Here is an 11321-nt window from a genome sequence, read left to right on the forward strand (position 1 = left end):
AATAATCTGCCACACTGAGTCATGCATATTACAGGCACACACATCCTTTACATCAGGACTTTAACATACTGGGCAGCCCAGACTGTTCTTTTTAGAAAGAACAAAGCCAGAATCTTCTGATAACCATCTCACTGGAAAGGAATTGAAAAATATTTGTTTGCAAAACAGAACAAACATTCTTGTGTTTATTGTCACCCAAATGAAAGGCCAGTAACACAAGTTAGGTTTTCCCTCAACATAAAGTCTCAAAAATTACCTTAGAGAACCACCACATCCTGCTAACACAGAATTTAGTGTTCTACATTCCAGAGGAATTCCATCCTAACCACTGTTACAATCTCTTTCTTCCTCATATCTACAGAATGCCAAGAGCTTCAAAATGCATTAGTATGCAAATATCTTGGGTGGCTTTACTACACATTTATATTGCAGAGTAATCAATAAATTATTATTTCAATATTTATTGGAATCTCAGAATAAGAAAGAAGACAGATCACACAAATCCATCTTAGTTGATTAATGGCTACTCCAGCAAAAGGCATACACTGATGGAGTGGGTCAGTATGCAGACTATATTACTGAATATTTCAGCTCGGTTGTAAATATAGTATCTGTTTCTCTTAGGGACTGTCACACTGAGTGCAGTATAAAAGGCAATAAATTTCAACAGATTAATTAACTCTTTGGATACTGGGGTTGTGTGTCACCTATCCTGGCACCTAATAAAAAATCCTTTAATGCCAAGACATAAAGGAGGGCCTCTTTGAAAATGAGTTATTAACAGCATTTCGTGAATAGATGGAGAAATTGTAGCCCAGCCATTTAAGTGTCATAAAGTGCAGCAAAGGCTGCTGGAGGCCTCTGAGGGATGCCAGGCAATACCATAACAATCAAATCTGAGATGGAAGAGGGATTGAGCTGTCCACTCAGAATTTTTATATTGTCAAAGAGCAGCGAGGAAATAATGTGATCAAGAAGTGAATTAACCTTGTGTGTGAAAGAAAGGGGATGATCTGATGGAAAAGGCAGTAAAGTAAAAATCACTCCATAATGCCTACATTGCAGGCTGGTCATGAGGGGCCCCTAATGTCTGCAGGCTGTCAGGGAACAGATCCAGCCCTCTAAGTACCATAAACCCATTACCTGCATTAGTCAGTAATTGGAATACATTTATTCATACTTACAAAGTTCTTAGGGTCCTAGTGCTGGCTAACCACACAGCATTAATTTCTGAAATGTTTTCTGCTTCTACCCTTGTGATAGAACACAGTAGAACAGTCTTCTGGGGCAATTAATACTCAAAAAGGCGTGAAAGACTTATATACCATATTACATTTATACATATGTCTATATCACACGACACAGTTTAATCTGGTTTCCTTGGTGTCAATTCCCTTTGAAGCTATGGTGGCATTTCCAGTAAATAATAAGCTGCAGAAATTTGCACTGTTGGAATTGAGGCAACCATAAGAACAGACTCCACCAAGAAGGAAATAATCCATATCAAGTTTAACAAGGTTGCTTTGACCTAAATGTCTTTAGTAACATCCTAGTCAAGCAAGAGCCTGTGAAAGTCATATGGTACTCTTCTGCTCTGTAGGAGGATGGAAATTTTTTTCTTCTTCTTGCACAAGATACAAATTTTCCTTGAACCATTCATTATGGAAATGATGGACAGAGTCTGGAAGTAGATGATGTCTGCTCAACCCAAACCTCTTGCCTTTACAAAAGCCACAGTGAGATGTGACACCAGTGAAGTCCAGTATAAGAAAAATCTTGGATGGACACACAAATCTATAGTGACCCACAACTCTAGATAAAGGACATGAAGAGTGGGCTCACACCTGATGTTTTGCATGTTTAAAAGCATCTTGCTATTCTTAAGACTGCCTTCGTCATAAAAGAATTGTTCAGCATTACCTCAAAGCAGAACTTGCAACTGTGCAGTGAGGCCTCAGACTATTTAGTTGCAGCATCACTATACAATGCAAGCACTAGAAAAGCATCCTCTGATGAAGATCTCCCAAATCTTTATTCTGACTATTAGAAGTAGGCAGAATTACAAAATCAATATGCAAGTTTAACAACTATTTTAAAATGTACAATGGTTTTCCAAGAATTCTTACTTTGTGAGGAAATTTTAGTTGTCATCCATTCCTGCATACTGTAGTTCATCTAGCAATTAAAATCAGGTTGTGAAATACAAGAATGCAAAGTTTCATGTTGCTGTCAACAGAATTTGCCAAAAGGAGTACGTTTCCTAGTCAGCCATTGCCATGAGAGGAAAGGCACAGGACTTATGTAAGCCATCTCCCTTAATAGCTCATGTTCAGTCACCACCCTCAGATGGTACTGCTGGTGGTTGTTCTCCACTGGCAAATCTTCCCAGTCCAGTCCCTAGCACTTCTGACTTTCAGCATCTGAACAGAGTTTTAGTTTAAACGAAATAGTTTATTAAGAACTACCCTTGTATGTAAATTGCAGAGGGCCTAGGGTAAATACTAGTAACAGGATATCCTTTCCTTTATCAAACTGACACGAAGAAAACAAAGATGGCAACTGACATTTCTGCAAATATCACTTCTTAGACAAGCTTTTGTGAAACAGTGTGTTTGTATTTATGCAGAGGATTTATTAACATTAGAAAGGGACGTAAAATAATAATAAACAAAGTATTTTTCACTCATTGTGATGCGTTCTCTTCCTCAAGTTCTACTCAGCAGATCAACAATAACAGGACTTGAATGAGTTTGGAAAGCTTTGGACATGCTTATATAACAGATTACATTATGAATATAACCATTGAGTTATTCTTCTCTGCTCCATCAAGATTGTCCACACTCTTATATGCTCATGACAAACACACAGCAAAGTACCTTGTTGTCTGTCAGTATTATTTCCATTTATCACCAGAAACTATACAAAAGCTGCCTCTAGGCACATCTCTCCAGGGCACAGAAAAGTACATCCTTAATCTCCATTTCGCTTGTGTTCAAGAAGCCAAATATCCAAAGCAACTAAGTGAGCAAAAAATACCACAGAATACATTCACAGCTGAAATTAGGTTAGTCACTTCCAACTCTGAAGAACAAAAATAATGCATCCAAACCCATTACCCAAGAAAATATGGAATCAAGCTGTGCCTCACTGAGCAGACTAAAAAGTACTTTCACTTTAAAAAACAAAAAACAAAAAACAACAACAACAACAAAAAACAACAAAAACCAATACTTTCACTTTAAAAAACAAAAACAAAAACACAACAACCAAAAACAAACAAAAACCCAAACACAAACAAAAAAAACCCAAACAACCATTTTTGCAACAAAACAGAAGAATGAATGTCTTTCTCCAGGTCTGCAGAGCAGCAGGAAGCACCAAGCACAGACTGCAAAGTTGTGCGTGGCAGGGAAAACTACGTGTCCTTCAACCAGACTTTCAGTTCAGAGTAGGTGAAAAATCTCATCGATTCTGGTAACCTCACACTATAATCCAACTGCTTGAAATTAAAATAGTTTTGCCAAAGAATATGAAATTCAGGCAACATTTGCTGAGCTTAATAGCGTTGGAGCACATGGCCACAAATGTAGCAAGACTAAGATCAATGTTTCAGACTCTTCAGATTGGTGGGAAACAGACAGTTAACTCCTCAAACATTACAGAAATTGAAATCTCCATAAAAAGCTTATTTAGTAGTTCAGCTGCATTTTAATACCTTAAAATTCATTACTTAACCTACAGACTTCATTTTCCAGTAATGAAATGCCCACAAACTATTAGGAGGAAAATTGACTTATACAATAGTACTATTTACATTCATGATCAGACAAGCTTTACTGATTCTGACTAACTCTTGAATGTCATCCAACCAAAATCAGGTTGAATTAAACTTTTGCCATGACTATGCTACATGTACAAATATTTCTAAAAAAAAAATTTAAAAATTAAAAAAATCACAGAACAGAAACATAGTGGGGAAAAAAGTGACAAATATACTGAACCAGTAAAATTTTGAGAACAAAGACAAAAAAGACAAATATGCTTGTCTTCAATTACAAATTAAAAAATAATATTATAAGAATCAGCCTGCATTTTAAATGGCAAAGTAAAGTCAAACTGTCCTTAAAGCTGAAGCATTCTGGGACAATGATCACTGGGCTGTGAAAGGAATTAATGAGCTCTAACAGTACAAGTACCACTGCCCACTGTGTTATAAATGCTTCACTCACTTCTTCAGTTTTCTCACCTATAAACAGGAGCTGGAATAAAAGCAGCATGGTGTTGAAAGACTAATTGTGAGAGCTTACATCAGCTTCAGAAATTATCAGACACTGTACTAGATTAAAGCATTACAGATAAATGGTCAGACTAAAAGGTCACTTTTCTGTGCAGGTGACTTTTCACTTCAGGAAACGAGCAAACAAAATGTTTTTCATTCTTTCATTATAGAAAATATTAAAAATGTGAGTGTGTGAGTCATGAAACATCCGTGTTCACCACATAAGACCCTCCAGCATGTAAAACACTGAACATAAAGAGACTAAAGGATCCCATGGAAAATTACACAAAGGAACTTTGCCTCAATCTAAAAAAATATAATTTTATTTTTTTTTTTGGAAGAGTCAGTGAAAGATACCTCAGCCAAAAACAATTATACTGGTTATGGAGCCCTGGAAAATTGTTCTCGTGAGTGAACTATCAAAGAGTTCCTAATAGGGAGGTTCCAAACTATCAGGTTGCAAACTAGCACAGTCCTAGATACTTCTCCACAAAAAATGGCCTTTAAGATAGCTGAAGTGTAATATCTTATAAGCAAAGAACCTTGAAATTATTTTTTCTATACAATCAGATGGTTTTCTAATACAACTGTAGTATTTCACGTCTTCAGAATGGCCAATTGAGAATACTGCTCACACAAATAGAATTATTCTAACCAATTTTACCAGTCAAACTATTTTCCACAGCCATTATTATTAAAATAACACCGCTTTACCTTAATGAACCTACAAAATTTATTTTTCTCTTTCTTTCTTTAAAAGATTTGATTAATCTTCAAAATTAAATGCAGTGGGTAGACAGGAACTAAATGCCACAAGTTTCTACCTAAACAAAAATAATTTAACACTACCTTTACTCCTTTATAGTGAATCCTGCTGATTCGTGCTTGTAGAAGGATTTTCTGCCACCAGCTTTTATGCCCCAAGTAATTTTCATCTTTCTCACACACCATTAATAATGCTACTGCTCCAGGTATCACTAAACAATATAATTAATGGAGCCCAAGAACACTGCAACCTAGTCATGTTGCAATGTGATTTGGGTCTATAAAGAACATGCTGAAGGCTTTGGCTGAATTGGCCAGATAACCCCAAATAATAATGCTGTGTAGGTGGAGGAAAAGATTTTTAAAAAAGCTGAAATACACTTCCTTCAACATATCTAAGTAATCAGAATATAACTGTATTAAACTGAAAATAATATGCATGTTATAATGCTGCTTCACTTATTTGTAAATATCCATTTAAACTGCTTAGCAAAGGAAAAAAGCTTGCAAGATGGACCATAGGGAAAAAAAGACTTTAGATTATTGGCCTAAGTTCAGCCGCAGAGTTAGCAATTTATGGACTTGATTATACCTTCAAAATGAACAATAACCCAGTAACTACTGCAGTAGAAAGGTACTAAATTTTTATGATATGGGGTAATCAGGTTGGCTACCAAAGACATAGTAGACATGCTGCAAAGAAGAAACAACTCACATTAAAATAGTCAAGTAACAAATTTCCTTCTTGAAAAGGATATTTTTCTTTATATGATGTCTTTAGCAGACTGTAGGCTGTTTCTTTAAATGAATGCTTATGACACACTTAATTTTCAGGCACACTTGGTTACAGAAACAGGCACCATAGTGCACATCATGTTTAGAAATAAATAGAGCTGTCATACTTGGATTCATATTGACATTTACATCAGACTCCTAATCTGTGCAGATTTGACAGATGGTAAAAAGTCAGCCATCCCACATATAAATGACACTTACATATTCATAATCAACATATTTTTAGTTGTTTACTCAGTAAAGCAAAACTAGTTTATTTTTACATCTCCACTGTGGCAGTAAATAGTCTGACATTTCAGCATATTTGGAGATGGTATGCTATTTTATTGCAATTACTATTTCCAGAAAAAAAAGAGGCAAAACAATAGTGGTGCTTTAAAAAAAAAAAAAAAAAAAAAGATTTTTTTTGTAGAAGATTTTAAAACAAATCATATTATTTGCTTCATGGTGTAATGGGTAGTCACAGGCTGTGGAATTAGCAATTTCATGCAAAATCCGTAAATTTTTCCTTTCTATTTAGTGCATGAATTGTTAATAAAAATTAAATAGAAATTAAGTATCTATGATAACTCAATAAATACTCAAATAAATGTAGTAGTTTTAATTATTTAATGCCTACAGGAGTAATCCAGTTGTTATTAGAATTGTGCAAATAAAATTATAAAATAGAACTCAAATTAAATCCAGTAAAATTCAAAATTTAATGAAAAATTATATCCAAAGTATTTTGCACTCTACTATGGGGTTTTTTTCCAATTTCTTGCTATTATCTAGAACTTAAAACACTTTTTACATTGTCCTCTCCTGAACGTTTGTGTAATGAGTTGAGTACAGATCTGGCAACGATCCCTGTGTAGTTAGATGCTGGATACATGCATGAGGATTCTTTATGAAGGCCATGAAATCACATAAGACACACAGGACATATCTTAGGACACTGCTTAGGACATTGCATTAACTTTCTAGATATCAATTTATCTTTTTCAGCTGCATTTATTATGCCACTAAATATTATTCTGTTCAAACACTTTAGACTTTGGATACATCATATCTCACACTGTTTTGAAAAGTCAATGCTTTAAAAAGCTAAAAGAAAATTTACCTGTATACTTAATCCTAATAAAAATAAAGCAATATAATACCAACAATGCAGATAAACCTCAAGCTTCAAAAAGACAATGGAACTCCAGTTATCCTTTCATTCCCTCCATGCACTGAAGAAGATGTCCAAAGAAAAGTGACCATGCAGAGGGTGCACTACACCAAACAGAATGTGCTTCATATGAATTAGGATATATTTCTATCTTTTTCCAAAGTTATTCCATATTATAAACTCTAGTTAGAGAGTTGCCATAAGTTTATGCAAATCTGACCACAACTCAAACTCTATATTGCTAAAAGAATCTAGATGTTATCGTAGTAATAAAAAAGATTCAAGCATAATTAGGAGACATTACTAATAATGGGCAAACAACATACTTATTATCTAACCATTTTTTTCAATTGCTCTAAAAGTAAAATAAGAGGCAAATAAAATATTTAGAGGTCTTCTAGGACATCTGTAACAGAAAACACTGCCTATGACGCTAAATGATACAAAGCAACCCAAAATTGAACTTTTTAGCAAAGAATATGCCAAAAGGTTGAAGCTGGCACTTAAATAAGTGTCTGGTTTTGACAGCTTTGAATACTTGAATTTTGCAGAAATTGAATGACATTTCTCACCAAAAGGACCAGAGGAAGTTGTACCTGGCACACATCAGTTCAAAAGAGAATATATCCAATGACAAGAAGACAACATTTTTTGTCATCAGCTCTGTGACTCCTCTGGTAATTTCTCTGTAGTCTTTTCACACATGGAAGATATAATTTTATGTTGATTTGGGGCAGGGAGAAATAGGCTCAATTGCGAAGAGTTTCACTGGTCATTCTTTGCTGTAGTGTGTCATATGGATCCATTTTCAGATAACGGCAGGGTAGAGATACCTTAATAGAATTTACCATTAAAATGATTTGGCAAGGACAAGTTCCCAACCCTTGTAAAACACCAGAAGGAGGGAAGAGGGAGATTTGCATTCCCTTCTTACCTTAGACACTGGAGTTCATTTAAATGTGAGAATATTATTGTATCTTGTAGCATAACAGTTCTGATGGCAATAAAGCAGTGACAAAACTATTTCAGAGGAATGCTGCTTTAGCTTTGAAAGATACTACTAAGGCACTATAAAATATCATTAAAACACCCATGAGTACAAAACAAGTGATGTGAAAATTCATTTCAATACCTTCCCATGCATAACATGTTAGTTACTTCAGATTACATTATGCTACAGAGGTTTTTCACAATCTTGCCTTCAGAAAATTTGAGAATATATAAAAAATCCATTATTTATTACACCACATCTTTAGTAATAAATACAGTATATTGCTTTTAACTTCAATTGTGACTAATTCCCAGCTGATTTTATTTTTTAGTGCATCAGCAAAGTACACAGACTTCTTCGACACAAATTATTAACTTATAAACTAATTCAGAAGAGGAAACCAATGTAGTATAAAAATTACTTCAGTCCTCTTTTAAGAGGAATTAAGATCTAATGAAGAATGAACTTCAGAAGCTTGGGAGTTTTGTTTCAAATTAATTTCAATTCACTATTTTTTTTTTGCTTATGTAAAATTGTTGTTCTCTAGTCAAGCCTGCCCAAACTTACTCTCTCCCTAAAGTTACCAATCAGAAGTATAAATTAGATCCACACATTCTTCTTTTCTTCTGAGAAATATCAGTCCTTCATTCCAAGTATTCACTTGAAACCAAAAAACCTGTTTGATTTGTTTTTCAGGAACATACCCTTCTTGCCAAACACCAGCTTGCAAGTTTATGCACCTAGAAATACTGTATAATGCATTTTTATATTTATTGAAGAAATGGGTAAGCTCCTGTGCATCATATTTAAGAATTTATGGCAGTATAATGATGTTCCCACTTACTGGAAAAGGGGGAATATAATTCCCTTTTTCAAAACTGGGGGGAAAAGGGAAGATCTGTGGACGTACAGGCCAGTCAGTCTCACCTCTGTGCCCAAGATCATAGAGCAGATTGTCTTGGAAACCATGCTAAGCCACATGGAAAATAAGGAGGGGATTTGTGACAGCCAACATGGCTTCAATACTGGCAAATCATGCCTGACAAATCTGGTGGCCTTCTGTAATGGGGTTACAGTGGTGGTGAATGAGGGAAAAGCAATTGAAGCCATCTGCCTGGGTTTGTGCAAAACACGTGATGTTGTCCCATATTCCGCCATTGTCTCTAAAATGGAGAGAGATTGATTGGATGGGTGGACTGCTTAATGAATAAGGAACTGGAGGGATGGTTGCAATCAATGGCTCAACATCCAAGTGGAGACGAGTGACAAGGGGCATTCCTCAAGACTTGCTGTTGAGACACTCACTGTTTAAGATTTGCATCCAGGACATGGACAGTGGGATTGAGCACACCCTCATCAAGTTGGCCAGAAAGCCAATCAAAACCTGGGCTACATCAAAAGAAGTGTGACCAGCAGGCCAAGGGAGGTGATTCTGCCCCTCTACTCCAGTCTTGTATAACCCCAACTGGAGTGTTGTGTCCAGGTTTTGGGATCCACAACATAAGCTGGACATGGATGTGTTGGAGCAAGTCCAGAAGACTATCAGAGGGCTGGAGCTCCTCTCCTATGAAGACAGGCTGAGAGACTTGGGGTTTCCCAGCCTAGAGAAGAGAGGGCTCTGGAGAGGCCTTAGGGCAGCCTTCCAGTACTAAAAGGGGACTGCAGGAGAACTGGAAAGGGACTTTTTACAAGGGCATGTAGTGACAGGACAAGAGGGAATGGCTTTAAACTAAAGGAGGAAGGGTTTGCATCAGATATGAGGAAGAAATTCTGTAGTGTGATTATGATGAGAACACATTGCCCAGAGAAGTTGTGGATGCCCCATTCTTGGAAGCATTCAAGGTCAAACAGGAGGGCCTTTCAGTAACCTGGTCAAGTGGAAGGGTGTCCCTGATATGGCAGGGTGATTGGAACTAGATGATCTTTAAGGTCTCTTCCAACCCAAGCCATTCTGTGGTAACTTCACTTGCGAGTTCCATGATCTTCACAGTACTGCTCAGTCCTAGATTCATCCAGACTGAAAATCCATTAAAGCTCCCTAACTGAACATTACAGAGGCCAAAAGCTTAAATGAATTTAAAGCAATAGACAAAGTGTAGGAGGAAATGTCTACTAGAAGTCAATAAACAATCTACACATAACCTCCACAAAAGTTAGTAGCACAAGCCAGGGGCCTAAGAGAGTGACTATCCTCAGCTCCCTAGATGCCACCACAGAGAATGACAAAACAGACCTTTGATCTGACCTAATATTTGTTCTCAGGTTACTTCTCATCCTTAGATATCCCTCAATACTTATCAAAACACACATCGCATATCTCCAGGACATAAAAACAGCTTCATCCTTACTCAGCAAACCTTCCAAAACTTACACTTCAAGAAAAAACATCCATCACACTTTCACTTCTCAGAAGAAGGTCCTGAACTAAAGCTTTGCAGAGCCACAATATACTCTATTATTTACAGTCTAGAAGGCCCTAAATTATTTTTAAAATAATGCAATAGGACAGGGAGAAAATTTTTTATAGAAAGCATTCTATCAATCAACCTGCCTCACTAGTACTTATTCTGCCACTGTCCCCAGCATAACACAAGACCTGCAGGCACGAGTGAGACCACTTTTACTCCCATGCTCTGGAGTGTCATCAGTGTAAAGCTGTCAATACCAAGTCATAAGCCTGTTCACAACTGCATACGAGTAAAAAGAAGTTATTCCAAAGAAGACTACTTGTGACCTAAACTGACCAGTTAAAGTTACTTTAACCACATCCAATCCCAAAATACAAAACTATTTGAATGCCTCCTGGCTTAAGCACAATTTTTCTGATATCAACCAGTTATGACCGCAAAATTTCCTATATTGTTATTCCAAAAAAGTTGTAGAATATACATCTGGACATCCACTCTCTCTGAGCAAATTACTTGTTGTTTGCATTTTTAAGTGCTAGCATTTATATGCACCAGTGATGAGACAGAAATAATGAAGTTTTATCTAGACTGCTATCAACACTTGATAGATTATCTGTCTGGCCCTACGTTCTGTGTTTTAAGTGCAATTTAAAAATTTAAAAATCAGTATTACAGTACTTTGTAATGTCAGAAGGCAGAACCTTAATTTAACTTAATAATTCTCGACACAATAGCTTTCCCTTGAATATGAAGTGATGTATCACACATTTCCAACCCTGTATTCTATAATCATGGAGCTTTTTGTTACTGTTAAAGCCGCAATTTAGGTTTCGAGGCAGTAAAATGCAGTAGTACAAGGAATACATTAGAAATGGTTTATAAAATTAGGCTAAGAAAAATCATTGCAGCTGGAATTTAAGTAGAAAAAAT

The sequence above is a fragment of the Catharus ustulatus genome, chromosome 1 (assembly GCF_009819885.2).
Source record: "Catharus ustulatus isolate bCatUst1 chromosome 1, bCatUst1.pri.v2, whole genome shotgun sequence".
NCBI lineage: Eukaryota > Metazoa > Chordata > Aves > Passeriformes > Turdidae > Catharus > Catharus ustulatus.